Source organism: Microcaecilia unicolor, chromosome 2 (assembly GCF_901765095.1).
Source record: "Microcaecilia unicolor chromosome 2, aMicUni1.1, whole genome shotgun sequence".
NCBI classification, from domain to species: domain Eukaryota; kingdom Metazoa; phylum Chordata; class Amphibia; order Gymnophiona; family Siphonopidae; genus Microcaecilia; species Microcaecilia unicolor.
The window spans coordinates 319,259,349-319,282,028 of record NC_044032.1 but is presented as its reverse complement, the minus strand read 5'-3'; the positions used below and the strand labels follow the sequence as shown (position 1 = coordinate 319,282,028).

General features: G+C 48.1%; 1 long non-coding RNA gene across 1 annotated transcript; it reads right to left on the bottom strand.

Moving 5' to 3' along the window:
* Positions 1-107: 107 nt before the first annotated feature.
* On the bottom strand, positions 108-10,925 carry LOC115462439. Its single transcript, XR_003940848.1, has 3 exons — positions 10,915-10,925; positions 1,753-1,757; positions 108-191 (listed from the first exon to the last, which is right to left on the bottom strand). It is a non-coding gene; the product is annotated as an uncharacterized LOC115462439 (long non-coding RNA).
* Between the last annotated feature and the right edge of the window lie 11,755 nt (positions 10,926-22,680).

Below are 22,680 nucleotides of genomic sequence, written 5' to 3'. Positions count from 1 at the left end.
GCCTGTATGAGCCCTGCAGTGCATCACAGCCACCTTCTTTGGCTTCCATACAGCCTCGAGTAATTGGCAGATCTCAGCGGCGTTTGCGATTCCCTTTCCCTCGGCTGTCAAAAATCCTCTCTCTTTGTACAAGGCTCTGTGTACCTGGAGGGTGAGGAAGGCGTATTTGGAGTCGGTGTAAATATTCACAACTTTTCCTTCTGCCCACAGGAGGGCCCTGGTGAGGGCGATCAGTTCGGCCTTCTGGGCTGATGTCCCAGGTGGCAGGGCCATTGCCTCGATCACATGATCCTCGGATACGACGGCATAGCCAGCTCTCCGAGTTCCTTCGATCACTTAGCTACTTCCGTCTGTGAACAAGGTGACTCCGCCCTGCCAGGGTTGGTCTTTAAGGTCGGGTCTGCTGGAATGTACAGTGCCCATTACCTCTTCACAGTCATGGAGTGGTGGTTCCGGGGCCGGGAGAAGGATAGCAGGGTTTAGGTTGGTGGTGTCCTGGATTTGCACCTCCGGATTCTCGCATAGGAGGGCTTGGTACTTGACTAGTCGGGAGTTAGTCATCCATCGGGGCCCATGGCTCTCAAGCAGGCCACGGATGGAATGGAGCGTTGTCACGAGGAGCGTAAGGCCAAAGGTGAGTTTGTTGGCTTCGTGTATTAACAAACATGCAGCTGCTATGCTTCGGAGACACCCCGGCCAACCTCGTGCCACGTTGTCCATGCCCTTGGAAAGGTATGCTACGGGTCGTTGCCAGGTGCCAACAACTGTTTGGGTGAGAACCCCAAGTGCCAAACCCTTCTTCTCGTCAACAAACAATTTTAGTATCATCCACAAAAAGGCAAACTTGACCTTCTAACCCTTCAGCAATGTCACTCACAAATATACTGAACAGAATTGGCCCCCGCACTGATCCCTGAGGCACTGCACTATTCACCTTTCCCTCCTCCGAGCGAACTCCATTTACCACCACCCTCTGGCGTCTGCCCGTCAACCAGTTCCTAATCCAGTTCACCACTTTGGGTCCTATCTTCAGCCCATCTACTTTATTCAAGAGCCTCCTGTGGGGAGCCGTGTCAAAAGCTTTGCTGAAATCTAAGTAGATTACGTCCATAGCACGTCCACAATTCAATTCTCTGGTCACCCAGTCAAAGAATTCAATGAGATTCGTTTGGCAAGATTTCCCTTTGGTAAAACCATGTTGTCTGGGATCTTACAACTTATTGGCTTCCAGGAAATTTACTATCCTTTCCTTCAGCATCCCTTCCATTACTTTTCCAATAACCGAAGTGAGGCTTACCGGCCTGTAGTTTCCAGCTTCTTCCCTATCACCACTTTTGTGAAGAGGAACCACATCCGCCGTTTTCCATTCCCAGGGAACCTCCCCCGTCTCTAAGGATTTATTAAACAAATCTTTAAGAGGACCCGCCAGAACCTCTCTGAGCTCCCTCAATATCCTGGGGTGGATCCCGTCCGGTCCCACGGCTTTGTCCACCTTTAGATTTTTAAGTTGTTCATACACACTCTTTTCCGTGAACGGTGCTCTATCCACTCCATTCTCATATGTACTTTTGTCAGTCAATCGTGGTCCTTTTCCAGGATTTTCTTCTGTGAAAACAGAGCAAAAGTATCTGTTTAGCAAATTTGCTTTTTCTTCATCATTTTCTACATAGCGGTTCGTGGCATCATTCAGTCTCACATTTCCCTTTTTTGTCTTCCTCCTTTCGCTAATATACCTGAAGAAATTTTTGTCACCCCTCCTTACCTTTCTAGCCATTTGTTCTTCCGCTTGCGCCAGACGTATCTCTCTCTCTTGGCATCTTTTAGTTTCATCTGGTATTCCTCTCCATGTCCTCTTCTTGAGGTTTTTCTGTACTTTAGGAACGCAAGCTCTTTAGCCTTTATTTTTTCAGCCACTTGCTTGGAGAACCATATCAGTTTCCTTTTTCTATTGCTTTTATTTACTCTCTTTACATAAAGGTTTGTGGCCCTGTTTATAGCTTCTTTCAGCCTGGACCACTGCCCTTCCACTTCTCGTTCGCCCTCCCATCCCATCAGCTCCTTCCTCAGGTATTCCCCCATTTTACTAAAGTCAGCACGCTTAAAATCCAGGACTTTGAGTTTTGAGTGGCTGCCCTCCACTTCAGCTGTCATATCAAACCAAACCGTTTGATGGTCACTGCTTCCCAGGTGAGCACCCACTTGGACATTTGACACACTATCCCCATTTGTGAGCACCAGATTTAGCATCGCTCCCTCCATCATGGGTTCCGTCACCATTTGTCTGAGCAGAGCACTTTGAAAAGCATCCACGATCTCTCTACTTCTTTCCGATTTTGCAGACAGAACCTTCCAATCTACATCCGGTAGATTGAAATCTCCCAGCAACAGCACCTCTCTCTTCTTTCCTAACTTTTGAATATCCGCGATCAGATCCTTATCTAGTTCCTCCAGTTGTGTCGGGGGTCTGTAGACAACACCCACGTGGACAGAGGTTCTATCATTTCTTTTTAAGGTGATCCATATTGCTTCTTCTTTTCTCCAGGTCCCTCCCTGTCATTTCAGTTGTCGTGATATCATTTCTCACATACAGAGCTACTCCTCCACCTTTATGACCATCTCTATCCTTCCTAAATAGATTATAGCCTGCTATGTTTGCATCCCATTCATGGGAACCATTTAGCCATGTCTCTGTGATTGCAACAATGTCTAGGTCTGCCTCCAACATCAGGGCTTGAAGGTCATGAACTTTATTGCTTAGACTGTGAGCATTTGTAGTCATCGCTTTCCATCTATATTTCCTGGTATGCGTTTCAACATTAGTGATTTGGGGGTGTTTTATCCCTTTGGGTACCATCCTATCTTTTTGTTCCACCTTCATTGCTTTTCCTTCCGCCTATGTTCTCTTTTCAGTAATTCTGTAGAGGTAACACCTGTGAGGGCAGATGCTTCCGTGTTACATAATGAAGTCTGCCTGAGCCCACCGTGAACCATCTATTCTTAGGTGGTTTTATCTTTTGAGGCAGTGGTGTGAATTTGGCTTGATTCTGTGCAGTATGATTTTGTGGAGTCTTTGAAGCTGCTTTAAGCGCATCTAATTCCTGCTTTACTTTATTTAGCTCCTGTTTTAAACTAGCGAGCTGATGACATATAGGACAAGCCTTGAAACTAAAGCACCACAATTATTACAGAGAATAAGAGTCATTCTGATTTATTGGAATGGGTATGAATATGTATGCTATGCAAGATTAACTTTACTTTTCAGCCACACAGGCAGAGAGATTTGTATTTGGGTGGATTTAATTTGTGATAAGTAGTATATTTAGGAAAGCTATTTAGGAAGTGGAAGTTTGGGGGTGGGTGGGATGAGGGGCAGAGTGGGAGGGCTTAAAATTTAAAACCTGTGGAATATGTTTGCTGTAAAACCTATCTCTAGAACTGTATTAAGCCACTTATCTACACAGCTGGTTGGGATAAGGGGAAGACAAGGTTAAGTCAAGGGGAAGACCAGGTTACGAAATGCAAAAGAAATGTCCAAAAACACAGCTTTAGGGTAGGAATATCCAGGAATAAAGCCAGCACAAGTCTTATCTGAGTTTCCTCCAGGCAGGAGACAAGTAAGGACCTTGAAGCTGCCCAACTCTCAACAGAAACTAGCCACTCCTAATCGTTTAGATTGTCTGCAGAAAACCAGGTTGGATGGGGGAGGGGGAGAGTTCAGCACAATTTTAGCAAAAGAAAGAGAGTTTCACATTTTCAGATATCAATAAACCAGTTTGAAAACAATCAGATCACAACAGTCAGATCACAATATTTGCAGAGCAGATTATCACAATATTTGCAGAGCAGATTAAAAACAGGGTTTTTTTTCTTCCTCTTTTAATAATGTAACCTAACCTCCCCCTCTCAATCCCCATCCCTCCCACTCCACTGTAACTAATTCACACCCCGCCCAACCTAGCCTTTCATCTACCCTCCCTCCCCCCCTAACATTCAGGGTTGCCAGATAGGCGGTTTTCCCACCCAATTGGGCGGTTTTCCGCAACCCGCCACAGGAAACTTTTGCCCGCAGCGGGTTGCGGTTTTTTGGGCTGGTTTTGTTTTTTTTTGTGCGGGTTTTGGGGTGGTTTTTCGGCCGGCAGGGGGTGGGGCTAATGGTGACAGAGGCGGGGTTTGAGACATTTTGGGCGGGGTTTACCGACGTATTGGGTGGGGCAATGACGGTGGGGGCGGGGCAGGGGTGATGACGGAAGGGGTGGGGCTGATGACGGCGGGGGCGGGGGTGATGACGGAAGGGGCGGGGTTGATGATGGCGGGGGTGGGGGTGATGACGGAAGGAGCGGGGGTGATGACGTCGGGGGTGGGGTGTGTGCGGTTTTTGGGCGGGGTTTGGGCTGTTTTGGGTGGGAATTTTTTTTTTATATGGCAACCCTGCTAACATTCACAATATTTAAGAAAGGGCTCCCAGATTGCCTCCCACTTCACCTCCGTGTGTCCTTGCGCTGCCCTCAGTCTCTCCATTTCACATATAAACCATAGTTTATTTAACCATCTCGTCAAAGGTGGGACTGTAGGTAATTTCCAGCAACCAGCAATCACCACCCTCGCCGCCACCATTGCTTGTCTGGTTACCAACGCCTGAGATTTTGTAAGGCCTGTTGGTTTTTTTGCAAAGAGAAAAAACTCGGGAGACCACTTAATTGGCCTTTGGATCCAACGTTGCAATCTATATTGTATTGCTTTCCAATAAGCCCAAATTTTAATGCAAGTTCACCATATGTGGCCCATCGTACCCCTCTGTCCGCACCCATGCCAGCACAGTGGTGAAACCCCAGGAAACATGTGGTCAGGTACTACCGGTAAAGCACTTTAACTACATTCTCCTGATAAGGGATTAAAATAGAAATCTTGGTCCAGTTACTCTCAAAGAAGGACCAATCACTTTCATCAATAGTTACCCCCAATTCCTGTTGCCACCGCTCCCTATGGGCATTATTAGAACCCAATTATCCACGCAAGAAGGAATACAGATATGCAATAAGACCCCTAGTAGTTTTGGAATCATCACAAAGATCCTCAATAAACAAATCCTCCCTCACTATAGCAGCCCGGATCTCCCTTGTAGTAAGAAAATGTCTCAACTGACCATAGGCAAACATCTCATTTGGTAAGATAGCATATTGTTCTTTCAAAGAGTCAAAAGAAAGCAGACGTCCCTCATCAAATAACTGCCCCCAGGACACCAGACATAGGGACCCCCAACGACGAAAGACCCTGAAGAGACACCAGGGAGAGAAAGTGGGTTGTACGCTATCGGCAATAGCTTAGATAACACCTCCTCAGGCCTAGCGAACAGCCCATCCCAGTAAAAGAATGTTGTACAAATCGATGAACACAAGTGTTTACTTAGCAACCTATTCTTACAGGGGATCCACATCAGAGCACGCAGTGGACAAAGACCCACCTGGGCCTGCTCCAATTTCACCAATAGTTTATGAGGCTGATCTTGATACCACTCAAAAGCCGCCCGCGCTTGAGCTGCCCTGTAGTACCACAAAACATTGGGGACTCCCAACCTCCCCCCCCCCCTTCCTATCTGTGTACAATAAGGACCTAGGCAAATGAGGGCGCTTATTAGCCCAGACAAAATGAACCAATTTATCCTGCATACCAGCCAGAAAGCTCCGGGAAACCCTGATAGGAAGAACCTGAAACAGGTACATCAAACGCGGTAGTACATTCATCTTTAGGGCCGCAATTCTACCCAACCAGGACAAATCCGTAATATCCCACTTTTCTAAATCTCTATAAATGGCCTTCAAAAGGGGCGGGTAATTGGCTGAAAATAACTCTGAAGAATGAGGAGTAATGTTTACCTCCAGATATGCTATTCCCACCGACACCCATTTGAAAGAAAAAGATTGCTGTGGCGATTCCAGAACCAGACGGGTAATTCTATGTCATGTTCATGAGTCCTTGTGCCCAGGCGGAGCACGGGGGCAAAGACTCGAACCTGCGCTCTGCTGGGCAGCCGAGCAAATCCGAGGCTTCACCTGTGATGACCGCCATTCCCCGAGGGTTGAGCCCCCAGGTGCAGGCAGCCGACAGGGCTTCTGGATGCAGGCGGGGGTCAGACGGCCGCAGGTAGCAGGCAGAGAGAAAGCTGAATTCAGGCAGCAGTCAGGTCAAGTAACAGGCAAAGAGTAATCAGGACCCAAGCAGAAGTCAGGTCAGGCAACAAGCAGAGTTGTCAGGATTCAAGCAGTGGTCCGGTCAGGCAGCAGGCAGAGAGTAGTCAGGATTCAGGCAGTAGTCCGGTCAGGCAACAGGCAGAGAGTAGTCGGGATTCAGGCAGAGGTCGGGTCAGGCAGCAAGCAGAGAGTTGTCAGGATCCAGGCAGTGGTCCGGTCAGGCAGCAGGCAGAGAGGAGTCAAGATTCAGGCAGACATCAGGTCAGGCAGCAAGCAGAGCGTAGTCTGGGTTCAGGCAGTTGTTGGGTCAGGCAGCAAGCAGAGAGTAGTCCGGGTTCAGGCAGTTGTCGGGTCAGGCAGCAAGCAGAGAGTAGTCCAGGTTCAGGCAGTTGTCGGGTCAGGCAGCAAGTAGAGAGTAGTCTAGGTGCAAGCAGTGGTCAGGAATGAGAAAGTCAGCCGAGGGAATAGTAGGTCAAATCACAGACGAGCACAAGCAAATCTACCAAAGTAGAAGCCGAAGCGGAGCAGAAGAGAGGAAGCACTCCTGAAATAGCCCCCTCCATCAGGAGCGACAAGGATCTGCTGGCCAGGAGACCTCCGGTTGTCTGGTTTACCGGAGGAGGAGGAGTCTGACTACAGGAAGCCAATCCGGTGAAGCAGGAGGCGGGTCGGCATTCCAATGCTCGGGGACCGCGCAGACCGGGAGACTGCAGAGCAAGAGGCGAGCCCGACTCCCGGACATGGGTCCTGCGCTAGAGAGCGGAGAGGGAGAGAGAGTGGGAGGTCAGTCCCGGAGCGCCGATCCCGCCAAGATGGCTGGCGCTCCACTTCCGATGATCCAGGGAGCGCCGAACCCGCCGCCAAGATGGCCGGCGCATTGCCCTGCAGGAGCGTTCAGTCACAGGCAAGGTGAGGAACGTGACATTCTAATCACGAGAGCCTCTGACTTACTCACATTTAATTTGAAACCTGAGACTGCTGAGTATAATTGCAAACCTTTCATCAGATTGGGCAATGAGATTAATGGCTTTGTCAAGGAGAGAAGCACATAGTCAGCAAAAAGCGCCAATTTATACTCCCTATTGCCCACCTGAATACCTGATATGTTAGAATCTGACCTAATGTACATAGCCAGAGGTTCCATAACCAATGCAAAGAGCAAAGGCAAAAGAGGGAATCCCTGCCTTGTCCCTCGTGACAGCGAAAACATCTGTGAATTACCACCGTTAACTCTAACATAGGCCCTAGGAGAGGTATATAGAGCCTGAATCCACCTGGCAAAGCCAGAGCCAATTCCAAAACAGTCCAATGGACCAATGGACTCTATCAAAGGCCTTTTCGGCATCCAATCCCAATAAACTAACTGGAAGCTCGCTTTTCTTAGCAATATGAAGCAAATTGATCATCCTACGAATATTATCCATAGCCTGCCTATCCTATGTAATAAAAAGCACCTCCAACGTTCTGAAGCTGACTGCGTGGCACAAAAACCTTGAGGCGTTCGTGCTCTCTGTAACTCCAAAACCGGAAATGACATCACGCTCTTCCGGGAGCGTCACCATCAGCAATGCCCAATCACAACTCCAACGGAATAAAAAACCGGCAAAACAAGCGTGCCCAAACTTAAATCAATCAACGAAAAAAACCCCGGCATTAACCACACACGCGACAACACCCCCCTCCCCACCCCCCCGGGGTTCTCTGCCTCACCCATCCCAAGTCGCCAATGGACCCCGTGACCCACACACAGCCCCCATCACCCACCCTCCTCCCCAAAGCACACTCCCGCCTACCTCCCTCTCCTATCAGAATTCGGACAACTGCACTCCCCCTTCTCCCTGACCGACTCCCTCCTGAGACACCGTTAAACACCCCCATACTCTCCCCCCTCCCGTCAAGCTCCCTCTTCTCCATCCACAGCCCTCCTTTGTTTCCAGCTGTCCAACCATAGCTTAAATTTTTTTTTACTAACCTGACAAGCACAGTACAGCCAGCTTGCATTTAGCTTTCCCCTTCTCTATCAGTGTCCCGCCCTTGTGTAAACAGGAAATGAGGGCAGGACCACAGCTGAGAGAGAAAGGGAAAACTGAAGACGAGCCGGCTGTACTCTGCTTTAGTCAGCGAACAGCAACAAAGAATAAAAAAAAAACTTCTACGAAGCCCTTCATCGCTGCCACTACAACTTCTGAACAAGGTACACTTTAACAAAAAATGTGACTTACTCTGACACTCCAACTCCAGGGTTGCCAGGTGGAAAATTTTTTTCCAGCCCAATCCAGCCCAAAAAACAGCCCAAAACCCGCCCAAACACAAACCCCGCCCCTGACACCCCCACCCCCGCGTCATCACCCCCGCCCCCGCCGTCACCGGCCCCGCCTCCCACGTCACCGGCCCCGCCTCCCCGTCATCGGCCCCGCCTCCCACGTCATCGGCCCCGCCTCCCCGTCATCGGCCCCGCCTCCTACGTCATCGGCCCCGCCTCCCACGTCACTAACCCCGCCCAAAACGTCACTAACCCCGCCCAGAAACGTCACTAACCCCGCCCCCCGCGGCCAAAAAAACCGCCCTGAAGCCCAAAAACAGCCCAAAAAACCGCAACCCGCCGCGGGCAAAAATTTCCCGCAGCGGGTCGCGGAAAACCGCCCAATTGGGCGGTAAAACCGCCCACCTGGCAACACTGTCCAACTCTCTCACATACACAGTCAGTCACTCTCACACACACAATATCTCTCTCATTCACTCTGTGACACACACTCTGACACAGTCACACTCTCTCTCTCTCTCTCTCTCCACACATACCAGCAATAGGAAAAAAAACCCAGTTCAGCAAGCACCTGTACCATAATAAAGACTGACTCCCCTATAAAGAAACAAGGTACAGCTTAATTTAACTAAAAAAAAAAAAAGATCCCCTCACTCTCAATGCCTGTATCACTAACACCCCAGAAAATAAAACATTCACTTCTATATAACACTCATTCACACTGTCTCTCTTTCTCTGACACACAGAGACACACAAGCCCAACACTACTCCCTCCAACTTCACCATCCATGCCTCCAACCCCCCCCCCCCCCCACTAAGGGAGTTCCCAAAAAACACCTCTATCACTAACACACACAGACACTCATTCAAACGCCCCTCCCAACCTCCACCCTCCCACCACAAAACAAACACACACACACACACAAACACAAATAATGTCACACACACACACTCGCACATTCACTCTCTCTCTCACAGTCACTCTCACACACACTCTCCCAAACATACACACTACGAGGAAAACCCTGCTAGAGCCCGTTTCATTTCTGTCAGAAACGGGCCTTTTTTACTAGTAAGGAATAAAGCCCGCCTGATCTGGATGTATTCAGTCAGGCATGACTTTCGCCAAGCGGTTAGCCAAGACCTTTGCTAAGATTTTTATATCAGAATTTAAAATAGAAGTGGGACAATATGAAGCGCATTCGGTCAGATCTTTACCGGGTTTGGGTATTACCGCTTCCAAGCTTCCATCATAGAGGAAGGCAATTCATCCCCCACTAGGATTTCATTTATAATTTCTGTCAAAATAGGTGCCAAGTCCCCTTTGAACATCTTGTAAAATTCATTTGGTAACTTCAGACCAGGTGACTTTCCCGATGGAAGGGCCCCAATCACCTTAGACACCTCCTCCACGGAAACCCTCTTATCCAATGCCTCCCGCTGGGCTGCTGTAAGTGTAGGGAAAGAACATGCGACAAGAATTCCTGTATCTCTGCAGGACTAGCTCTATTATCTGATGTTGGTAAAATGACTGAAATTTCTCCCTTATCTGCTGCAATTTGGCCACCACCCCACCAGCCTTATCTCGCAGTTTCAAAATAGTCCTATCCACCCTTGACTGTCTCAGTTTAATCGCCAGGGCCCTACTCGGTTTATTACTAAAGACAAAGTTGGAATGACTCTGCCGATCATTGAAGAATTTCAACTGATCAGAGTATATCTGGTCCAGTCTTAGTCGCAACGCCTGGATTTCCCTCAGAGTTGTTGCTGAGTGGGAAGATTTATGTTGGTCTGATAAATGATGCAACTGCGTTAAGCACTTAGCAACCTCTGCCCTTTATTGCCTAGCCCTAAAGCTAGCCTTTTGGAGGAAATAGCCCCTAGTGACCGCTTTGAGCACATCCCAAACAACCCCCAGAGAAGGTCCCGAATCAACATTGAACTCCAAGTAATCTGTCACAGTCTGCCTGTAACCTGCTACAATTTCTTCCTCCCTTAACAGAGCAGTATTTAATGACCATCTCCTCTCCTTCTCCTCTCCCCCAAGCGAGGGTAGACTAACCCAGACTGAGGCATGATCCGACAAAGTAGCTGTTCCGATGTCTGATGTCCAGCCAGCATAAGTCAAAGCTACATCCACAAAAATATAATCATTATGAGAATAAGTATCATGTGAATGTGAATAAAACGAATAATCTCGGACCCCAGGGTGAGAGACACGCCAAACATCTGATAAGCCCAAGTCTCTAACAAACCCATTCAAGGCCTGGGAGATCACAACATCGACACCAGAGGGCAATCTCGACCTATCTAGTGCCCGATGCTGTGTGGCGTTAAAATCCCCCCCCCCCACAACAAGCTTCCCCAGAGAACTAGAAAGAAAACGTCCCACCAGTGTGGTGAAGTATCCTTTTTGCCATTCATTAGTAGCGTAGACCGACGCCAATGTTACAGCCAAGTCACCCAGCACTACATTCAGCAGCAAAAATCGTCCCTCCCTATCTCACTTCACTTTCTCTACCTGAAATTGTAATGAAGAGTGAAGCAGAATGGCCACCCCCCTTTTCTTAGATCTATCTACCGCAGATGCAAAGAAGGTATGGGGGCAGTGGTGTGCTGGAGCCGGCTCGCACCGGCTCGCAAGAGCCAGTTGTTAAATTTACTGGCATCTTGCGAGCCGGTTGTTGGCCTGTGCGAGCCGGCTCGCCTCTGCTCCCCCGCTCGTCCATCTTCCATCTGCCCTCTGCAGATCTACCGATAGTAGCCCTGGTTTCCTTCTTGCCCCGCCGCCCTGCTTTTAAAATTTTTATTTCCTCTCGAGGCGCGCCAGCGTTGAAGCGAAGGCAGCAGGCTCAGCTTGGTTCCAGCCTTTACATCATGGCTCCGCCTTCGCCTGACGTATTTCCTGTTTGCGCGAGGGCGGAGCCATGATGCTAAGGAACGGAACGAAGGCTGGAACCGAGCTGAGCTTGAGCCTTTGCTTCAACGCTGGCGCGCCTCGAGGGGAATGGGGAAATAAAAATTTTAAAAGCAGGGCGGCAGGGCAAGAAGGAAACCAGGGCTACTATCAGGGAGCAGAGCTGCAGACGAAAGATGGACGACCAGGGGAGTGGGGAGGGCTGTAAGAAGGCAGATGGAGGAGAGGAGAGCAGGGGGAGACGAGGGTTGCTGGACATGGGTGGGTGGATGGAGGACAGGGGACAAGAGGGTTGCTGGATGTGGGTGGGTGGATGGAGGGCAGGGGGGAGACGAGGGTTGCTGGACATGGGTGGGTGGATGGAGGACAGGGGACAGGAGGGTTGCTGGACATGGGTGGGTGGATGGAGGACAGGGGGGGAGACGAGGGTTGCTGGACATGGGTGGATGGAGGACAGGGGACAGGAGGGTTGCTGGACATGGGTGGGTGGATGGAGGACAGGGGGGAGACGAGGGTTGCTGGACATGGGTGGGTGGATGGAGGACAGGGGACAGGAGGGTTGCTGGACATGGGTGGGTGGATGGAGGACAGGGGGGAGACGAGGGTTGCTGGACATGGGTGGGTGGATGGAGGACAGGGGACAGGAGGGTTGCTGGACATGGGTGGGTGAATGGAGGACAGGGGGGAGAAGGGTTGCTGGACATGGGGGTGGGTGGATGGAGGGCAGGGGAGAGCAGGGTTGCTGGACATGGGTGGGTGGATGGAGGGCAGGGGAGAGGAGGGTTGCTGGACATGGGTGGGTGGATGGAGGGCAGGGGAGAGCAGGGTTGCTGGACATGGGTGGGTGGATGGAGGGCAGGGGAGAGCAGGGTTGCTGGACATGGGTGGGTGGATGGAGGGCAGGGGAGAGGAGGGTTGCTGGACATGGGTGGGTGGATGGAGGGGAGAGGAGGGTTGCTGGACATGGGTGGGTGGATGGAGGACAGGGGACAGGAGGGTTGCTGGACATGGGTGGGTGGATGGAGGACAGGGGGGAGACGAGGGTTGCTGGACATGGGTGGGTGGATGGAGGACAGGGGGGAGATGAGGGTTGCTGGACATGGGGGTGGGTGGATGGAGGGCAGGGGAGAGCAGGGTTGCTGGACCATGGGTGGGTGGGTGGATGGAGGGCAGGGGAGAGGAGGGTTGCTGGACATAGGTGGGTGGATGGAGGGCAGGGGAGAGGAGGGTTGCTGGACATGGGTGGAGGAGAGGGAAGGGAGAGAGAAGAAATGCTGGACATGGGTGGAGGGGAGGGAAGAGTGAGGAATGAGATGAGAAGAGGGAAAAGGAAGAGAGGAGAATAACTGCAGATGGATGGAGAAAATAGGCAGAAGCTGAGGACCAGAAATGAAGAAGAAAGGAGGAAAGGAAGCCCTGGAAACGGAGTTAAGAGGACAGATAGCAGCAGAATCGGATACTGGGCCAGCATGATCAGAAAAACAGTCACCAGACAACAAAGGTAGAAAAAAACTCATTTTATTTTCATTATAGTGTTTGGAATATGTTCACCTTGAGAATCAGGTGCTCAACATTAAAAGTTTATATTTATTTACTTATTTATGGCATTTTATCCCACATTAAACATGAATTAGATTGGAACCTAGGATCATTTAATAGTTTTTTCCTGGAGAGAGTAATGCATTGCCCCCCCCCCCCCCCCCCCGGCTATAGCCAGCTGTGCAATTTGGGGGGGGGCACGCAGAGGTGGATGGGGGGGGCGCAGAGGTGGACTTGGGGGGGGGGGGGCGCCGAGGTGGACCGGGGAGAGAGCCTGTTGTTAAACATTTACCAGCATACCACTGTATGGGGGTATTGAGGATGATGTAGGAACTTTTCATGATCCCTTCTCAAATGTGTTTCCTGGAGAAATACCACCTGTGGTTTAATATGTGTTAACTCTTTAAACAACTTTTGGCGTTTTTGTGGGGAGTTCAGGCCTTTCACATTGTAAGTCAAAAATTTTAGGTGTGTCATGTCAAACATCTAACCTGCTGACACACGAGGCAAACTTCCAGACCTGGGAGCCCTTTACAGCCACTTATGCTACTCAATCCCCCCCCCCTTCCAGCTGACTTCCAAACACCCCCCCCCTCTCATTCCCCCCCTTCCTCCCACCCCCATCCCCTCCCCTATCGACCCATACGTCACTCATACTCCCACCAGACAGTACCCTTAGGCCCTGAATGGGAAACACAGGAAGAACTCCCCTGAGACTAAATAGACCCCCTCCCGTCTAACATTAACCCCTTCCTAGGGTTACCATATTGTAACAGGACCCTCAGCTGAGTAAATCAGGAGACAAGAGGTAACTGGTTCTAGCAAGACAGCTTTATTGCTAGCAATGTACAGCACTGAGTTCTGTCTCAGAATACTGTGTGTCAGAAACCAGGTGACACTTACATTTATACCTCCCCTCTGGGCCTGCGCATTAGGCCCCTTATACATCACAGTTGTCATGCGCAGTAAACGTTTGTAGTTCTTGTAGTTCTTACAGTACATGCACACGTCATAACACTGAAATGATACTGGCAGGGAAAACGAAACTTATCTCCCCGTTCTAGCACACACACATAATCACACAATGCTTCTTTCACAGAGTTGATAAGGCTCAATGGAGCTTAAGGCTCAGAGATGCAGGGTGGGGGTGGCTACACTCCCAGATTATCTTTTATTCATGTAGCGACTACGTGCAGGCTGATTTTGTGTACAAGCCTTGGCTACTAAATGTTACAAGCGATTATCTACTGCCCTGCATCCTGTCTCAAACAGTTATTCCAGCATCTTTGGTATATTGCAAGCAGAAGCTGACAGTTTGTAGTTAAGGCACAGTGCAAGAGAATATAAAAGTTCTATAAAAGCTCTGGTTTGAACTGTAGTATAAAGAAACTAAAGTCCTTGATTAAATATGCACAGGTCTTGAGGTAGTCCCATCAGTCCTGATCCGGCACCGATGCAGGCCAGATCCAGCCGTCACTCCTACAATATGGCTCCAGAAAAAGGAGGATGGATTGAGCCAGCCGGGTTTTACTTCCATTGCTTTCAATGGAAAGCAATTGCTTTCAATGGAAGTAATTGAGCCAGCTGGGTTTTACTTCCATTGCTTGGAAAGCAATGGAAGTAAAACCCGGCTGGCTCAATCCGTCCTCCTTTTTCTGGAGCCATATGGTAACCCAGTCCCTTCCACACATCCTCACACACTCCTAATTTAACAGCAAATGTATCATCTAACCACACATCAGAACTCATGCAACCCACCACTTCCCACTAAGGCAATTGACCCAATAGAGTATATAGTGCAAAGAAAAGCTACAAGGATGGTATGGGATTTGCGTTACAAGACGTATGAGGAGAGACTTGCGGACCTGAACATGTATACCCTGGAGCATAGGCGGTCGGTGGCCCAACTGTTTGGGGAGGCTAAAGGGGGCAGGGTTAGAGGTGGAGCTTAAATTCATAATTGTCTGATAACACACAGAAAAAAATAAATAAATAAAAATAAAAGTCACAATTAATACCTTTTATTAAATATAGATATTAGATATGTATCATATGTCAAAGAATAAAGTGGTTGCTCAAAGCATATACTAACCACAATCGCTCAACTGCAAAACACTATGCACAATTTTGTGCAAAAACACACTCAGAACCTTACTGTACCATAAATATTACACTGGGCAGGACCTAATACACCAATATACCACCCATACGGAAAATGCAGACCGTAATATCACAATTCTCATGTAGATCCACAAAACACCCTAATTCATGTTTAATGTGGGATAAAATGCCATAAATAAGTAAATAAATATAAACTTTTAATGTTGAGCACCTGATTCTCAAAGTGGACATATTCCAAACACTATAATGAAAATTAAATGATTTTTTTTTCTACCTTTGTTGTCTGGTGACTGTTTTTCTGATCATGCTGGCCCAGTATCCGATTCTGCTGCTATCTGTCCTCTTAACTCCGTTTCCAGGGCTTCCTTTCCATTTCTTTCTTTCCTTTCCTCCTTTCTTCTTCATTTCTGGTCCTCAGCTTCTGCCTATTTTCTTCATCCATGTGTAGTTTTTCTCCTCTCTTTCTTTTCCCTCATCTTTTCCTCTCCTTCCTCACTCTTCCCTCCCCTCCATCCATGTCCAGCATTTTTTCTCTCTCCTCTCCTCTTCCCTGCCCTCCATCCACCCATGTCCAGTGACCCTTCTCTCCCCCTGCCCTGCAAGCACCCATACACAGCGACCCTCCTCTCCCCTGCCCTCCATACACCCATTATACCCAGCGACCCTTCTCTCCCCTCCTTCCACAAATGCCCAGCGACTCCATTCTCTCCCCTGCCACCCCCTCCCGAGTTGTTTGGCGAATTCCTCCCTCCTCCCTCCTCTCTCCTCCCTCCGGATCCGGTCCACTCACGTCACCGACCTGACTCTTCTGAGCTGTCAGCACTAACTCTACCCCGCTGCGCTGGCGCTGCCGGCGTTCGCGCTTCAAAATGGCCGCCGAGACTTACAGGGCGGCCTCCACGACTTCAGCAGAAGTCTCGCGAGGCTGCCTCTGGAAGTCTCGGCGGCCATTTTTAAAGCGCGAACGCCGGCAGCGCCAGCGCAGCGGGGGAGAGTTAGCGCTGACAGCTCCAAAGACGAAGAGTCAGGTCGGTAACGTGAGGGACCGGGACCAGATCCGGAGGGAGGGGGAGGAGCCAGCTCGCTGCGGCTGGGGAGGCTTAGCCTCCCCAAGCCTTCGATACTGGGCGCCTATGCCCTGGAGGAAAGGAGGAACAGGGGTGATATGATACAGACGTTCAAATATTTGAAAGGTATTAATCCGCAAACAAACCTTTTCCGGAGATGGGAAGGCAGTAGAACGAGAGGGCATGAAATGAGATTGAAGGGGGGCAGACTCAAGAAGAATGTCAGGAAGTATTTTTTCACGGAGAGGGTGGTGGATGCTTGGAATGCCCTCCCACGGGAGGTGGTGGAGATGAAAACGGTAACAGAATTCAAACATGCATGGGATAAACATAAAGGAATCCTGTGCAGAAGGAAGGGATCCTCAGGAGCTTAGCCTAGAATGGGTGGCAGAGCTGGTGGTTGGGAGGCGGGGCTAGTGCTGGGCAGACTTATACGGTCTGTGCCGGGGCTGGTGGTTGGGAGGCGGGACAAGTGCTGGGCAGACTTATACGGTCTGTGCCAGGGCTGGTGGTGGGAGGCAGGGATAGTGCTGGGCAGACTTATACGGTCTGTGCCAGAGCTGGTGGTGGGAGGTGGGACTGGTAGTTGGGAGACAAGGATAGTGCTGGGCAGACTTATACAGTCTGTGCCAGAGCTGGTGATGGGAGGTGGGGTTGGTGGTTGGGAGGCGGGGATAGGGCTGGCCAGACTTATACGGTCTGTGCCCTGAAGAGGACAGTACAAATAAAAAAGTAGCACATATGAATTTATCTTCTTGGGCAGACTGGATGGACCGTGCAGGTCTTTTTCTGCCGTCATCTACTATGTTACTATGTTACTATGTTACTATAAACAGTACCACAACCCTCATAGCCCTTAAACAGCTAACACAGGTTAAAATTAAAACTAAGCAAAACAAAGTCAAGTTTCATGCATCTCTGCCTCGGCAATTTGGACTTCCTTCCCCCGCCTCCACCTCATTTTGGTTATCTTGCCTTTCACATTCCTTCTTAACAAGCACATCCTTTAAACTAACACAGTTCGTTTGTTAGTAATTGCAAGGCCATAGAAAGGGCCTACAATATTAGCACACACACACACTAACACAAATATAGTTATAGATTACAAATTCAGCAGGACACAAATCACACCTTTGAATCATTGTGGGTTGAAATTCCATGTATAAAAGGGAAAAAAATGGTGATAGGAGTGTACTACCGTCCGCCTCGCCAGGATGAGCAGGTAGACACAGAAATGATAAAAGAAATCAGAGACGCGAACAAAATGGGCAATGTGATAATAATGGGTGACTTCAATTATCCAAATATAGACTGGGTAAATGTAACATCGGGACACGCTACAGAGATACAATTCCTTGATGAAATCAAGGACAGCTTTATGGAGCAACTGGTGCAGGAGCCGACGAGAGAAGGAAAAATTCTAGACTTGGTCCTTAGTGGAGCGCATGATCTGGTGAGGGACGTTATAGTACTGGGGCCGCTTGATAACAGTGACCATAAAATGATCAGTTTTGATATCGACCTTGAAGTAATTACACAGAAAGTCAAATACGTTAGCGTTTAACTTTAAAAAAGGAGACTATGATAAAATGAGAAGAACGGTAAAAAAAAAAACTTAGGGGGCAACTGAGAGAGTAAAAACTGTACAACAGGCGTGGACGCTGTTCAAAAATACCATCCTGGAGGCCCAGGCCATACATATTCCGCGAATTAGAAAAGAAAGACGGAACTCCAAAAGACAGCCGGGCCTGGTTGAAAAGTGAGGTGAAGGAAGCTATTAGGGCTAAAAGAAACGCCTTCAGAAAATGTAAGAAGGAACCGTCTGAAAATAACAAGAAGCAGCATAAGGAGTGTCAAAGCAAATGCAAGGCGCAGATAAAGAAGGCTAAGAGAGATTACGAAAAAAAGATAGCATTAGAGGCAAAAAAACATAGTAAAAAATTTTTTCGGTATATTAAAAGCAGGAAGCCGGCAAAAGAATCGGTTGGGCCGCTGGATGACCGAGGGTTAAAAGGGGCGATCAAGGAAGACAAAGACGTAGTGGAGAGACTGAATGAATTCTTTGCTTCTGTCTTCACCGAGGAAGATTTGGGTGGGATACCGGTGTCGGAAATGGTATTTCAAGCGGACGAGTCGGAGAAATTTACTGACTTCACGGTAAACCTGGAGGACGTAATGGGGCAGTTCGGCAAACTGAAGAGTAGCAAATCTCCTGGACCGGATGGTATTCACCCTAGAGTACTGATAGAACTGAAAAATGAGCTTGCGGAGCTACTGCTAGTGATATGCAACTTATCCTTAAAATCGAGCGTGGTACCGGAAGATTGGAGGGTGGCCAATGTAACGCCCATTTTTAAAAAAGGCTCCAGGGGAGATCCGGGAAATTATAGACCGGTGAGTCTGACGTCGGTGCCGGGGAAAATGGTAGAGGCTATTATTAAAAACAAAATTACAGAGCACATCCGAGGACATGGATTACTGAGACCGAGTCAGCACGGCTTTTGTGTGAGGAAATCTTGCCTGACCAATTTACTTCAATTCTTTGAAGGAGTAAACAAACATGTGGACAAAGGGGCGGTTGATATTGTGTATCTGGATTTTCAAAAGGCGTTTGACAAGGTACCTCATGAAAGGCTACAGAGGAAATTGGAGGGTCATGGGATAGTAGGAAATGTCCTATTGTGGATTAAAAACTGGTTAAAGGATAGGAAACAGAGAGTGGGGTTAAATGGGCAGTATTCACAATGGAGAAGGGTAGTTAGTGGGGTTCCTCAGGGGTCTGTGCTAGGACCGCTGCTTTTTAATATATTTATAAATGATTTAGAGATGGGAGTAACTAGCGAGGTAATTAAATTTGCTGATGACACAAAGTTATTCAAAGTCGTTAACTCGCGACAGGATTGTGAAAAATTACAAGAGGACCTTACGAGACTGGGAGACTGGGCGGCTAAATGGCAGATGACGTTTAATGTGAGCAAGTGCAAGGTGATGCATGTGGGAAAAAAGAACCCGAATTATAGCTACGTCATGCAAGGTTCCACGTTAGGAGTTACGGACCAAGAAAGGGATCTGGGTGTCGTCGTCGATAACACACTGAAACCTTCTGCTCAGTGTGCTGCTGCGGCTAGGAAAGCGAATAGAATGTTGGGTATTATTAGGAAAGGTATGGAAAACAGGTGTGAGGATGTTATAATGCCTTTGTATCGCTCCATGGTGCGACCGCACCTTGAGTATTGTGTTCAATTCTGGTCGCCGCATCTCAAGAAAGATATAGTAGAATTGGAAAAGGTGCAACGAAGGGCGACTAAAATGATAGCGGGGATGGGACGACTTCCCTATGAAGAAAGACTAAGGAGGCTAGGGCTATTCAGCTTGGAGAAGAGACAGCTGAGGGGAGACATGATAGAGGTATATAAAATAATGAGTGGAGTGGAACAGGTGGATGTGAAGCATCTGTTCACGCTTTCCAAAAATACTAGGACTAGGGGGCATGCGATTAAACTAGTGTAGTAAATTTAAAACAAATCGGAGAAAAATTTTCTTCACCCAACGTGTAATTAAACTCTGGAATTCATTGCCGGAAAATGTGGTGAAGGCGGTTAGCTTAGCAGAGTTTAAAAAGAGGTTGGACGGTTTCCTAAAGGACAAGTCCATAAACCGCTACTAAACGGACTTGGAAAAATCCAAAATTCCAGGAATAACATGTATAGAATGTTTGTACGTTTGGGAAGCTTGCCAGGTGCCCTTGGCCTGGATTGGCCGCTGTCGTGGACAAGATGCTGGGCTCAATGGACCCTTGGTCTTTTCCCAGTATGGCATTACTTATGTACTTATGTACTCTATTCCCAAAGATTTCCTTTCTACAAGGGCATAAGCTGTGTTACAATTTTGTTAAGTGAAAAAGCAATATATTTACACATTTCTCACAATATACCTATTCATAACTACCAATTGCCAAGTACTCACTATCCCCTCAAAATTCCCACTCCATTTTTTCTACCTATAATTCCCTGCTCTGTTCTTCAACCCTCATTCGATTGCCGAGTCCCAGTCATCTTCTACTCTGTTTTCCTTCTCTCCCTGCCCCCTGGTCCCATCCATCTTCTGCTCTGTTCCCTTTCTTCCCACTCCCTAGTTCCATTCATCTTCTTCTCTGTTCTGTCCCCCCCGTCCCATCTTCAGCTCTGCTCCTCTTCTCCACCTCCCCAAGTGCCATCCATCTGCTATTCAGTACCTCCTCCTCTCCCCTCCCCCATGAAATGCCATTCAACTTCTGCTGTTTCTAGCTCTCCTCTCCAGTTGACATTTTTTCTCACTCCATGTCCACCATCATTCCCTCTATGCCCCTATCTTTCCTAGAAAGCATCTCCCCTCTGTGCCTCTGTGTGCCCCACCTCCTTCCCTGCATTCTAGTATTTCTCATCCTCCCTTCCCATACTCACAGTCTGACATATTTTACTCTTCCTTTCCCCCGGGTCTGGTATATATCATCCTTTCTTCTTCCTCCTTCTAGCTAGTCCTCCAGTGTTTCTATGGCTACCAGCAGCATCACCAATAAAGCAAACTGCCTCTGGCTGGCCCCGCAAGCGTTTCTTCTGCTGTGTCTCGCCTCCTCCAACACAACTTCCTGTAACATAGTAACATAGTAGATGACGGCAGAAAAAGACCTGCACGGTCCATCCAGTCTGCCCAACAAGATAACTCATATGTGCTACTTTTTGTGTATACCCTACTTTGATTTGTACCTGTGCTCTTCACGGCACAGACCGTATAAGTCTGCCCAGCACTATCCCCGCCTCCCAACCACCAACCCTGCCTCCTACCACCGGCTCTGGCACAGATCGTATAAGTCTGTCCAGCACTATCCCTGCCTCCCAACCACCAGTCCCACCTCCCACCACTGGCTCTGGCACAGACCGTATAAGTCTGCCCAGCACTATCCCTGCCTCCCAACCACCAGCCCCGCGTCCCAATCTCGACTAAGCTCCTGAGGATCCATTCCTTCTGCACAGGATTCTTTTATGCTTATCCCACGCATGTTTGAATTCCGTTACCGTTTTCATTTCCACCACCTCCCGCGGGAGGGCATTCCAAGTATCCACTACTCTCTCCGTGAAAAAATACTTCCTGACATTTTTCTTGAGTCTGCCCCCTTCAATCTCATTTCATGTCCTCTCGTTCTACCACCTTCGCATCTCCGGAAACTTCCTGTGTCAGCGTAGGTGGGACACAACAGAGGGAACGCTTGTGGGTCCAGCCAGAGGAATTTGCTTTACTTGCCAATGTTGCTGGCAGGCATAGAAAAACTGGAGGTCCGCGGAGGAGGAAAGGCCAAGAGAGATAAAGGACTACGCAGGACAGGAGAAAGAAGGAGATATGCTGGATCGCGTGTTGTGCAACTCCCCATGTGACCCCGTAGTGATGCCTAGGCCAGTGGTTCTCAACGTTTTTCAGTCAGGACACACATGATGGATGAAGCTTGCATCCATTACACACTGCACACATAATCCTCATGGACCTTGGTCTGATACAGTACATCAGTTCTTATATATTAAATATAAACATGCTCTGCAGCCACAAAAACCTTATCTCCCCCACAACAATAGGTGCAGATCATAACTAGCACATTTTCTCCATGGAAGTTACCATACAAAAAAAAATTATGATTCTCACATCATCTCAATAATAGTGAAATAAATCTCTTCACTACCAGGCACAATGTGAAATAATATAGAACCTGAAAAAAATCCTAACTCGACATACATGTAGCAAATCTGCTATAGAATGGTAGCACTGATTTATACAAGAATCCTAGTTAGCATGCAGCACTATAAATATTTTAAGGGGCCCTAGAACACCAATACATCTACTACTGGTAAAACAGAATAAGTGGGACTGCTACAGAATTGTACGAAGAAACTACTTACCCACAGAATACTACACCTTGGTCATACAACAAATACAGGGCAAGAGATCACAAATTAGAAATATAAAGATAAAAACTGAATTGGGAACCCCAAGAATTCAAACTAGGCATGTTCCACAACATAGAAGAAATGAAAACACAAATGTATTTCCTCTTGTACTGAAAAAAAAATTACAAAGACATCCGTGTTGCACATTTCCCAAAGCTAACATATTCCAACAAATAAACTCAGAATAAAACACTTTTTTCTACCTTTGTAGTCTGGGTATTTTATTTTTTTCAAGCATGTTGGTCCCAGTTTCTTCTTTTGTTTTCCTGTCTTCTGCTCTCTTTCCAGTGGGTGCGGTCCATTTGTCCTTTCTCCACTTTCCTCGTCTCTTCTATTCCCTCACTATATCTGTCTCTGCTTTCTCTTTCCCCCTCAGATTTCATCTTCTCACTCTTGTCCTCCACCTATATTTCACTTATTTATTTATTTATGCACATTTATACCCCACTTTTTTCCACGTGCATGCGGACTCAAAGTGGCTTACAATGTACCGATAAGGCGATCGCCAGACCAGTGGATATACAATTACAATTGCATAAAATAGGATAGAAGGAACTGGGAAGAAGAAAAAGGGAAAGGGGGTTAGAGACTAAAAAGGTCCATGGACATG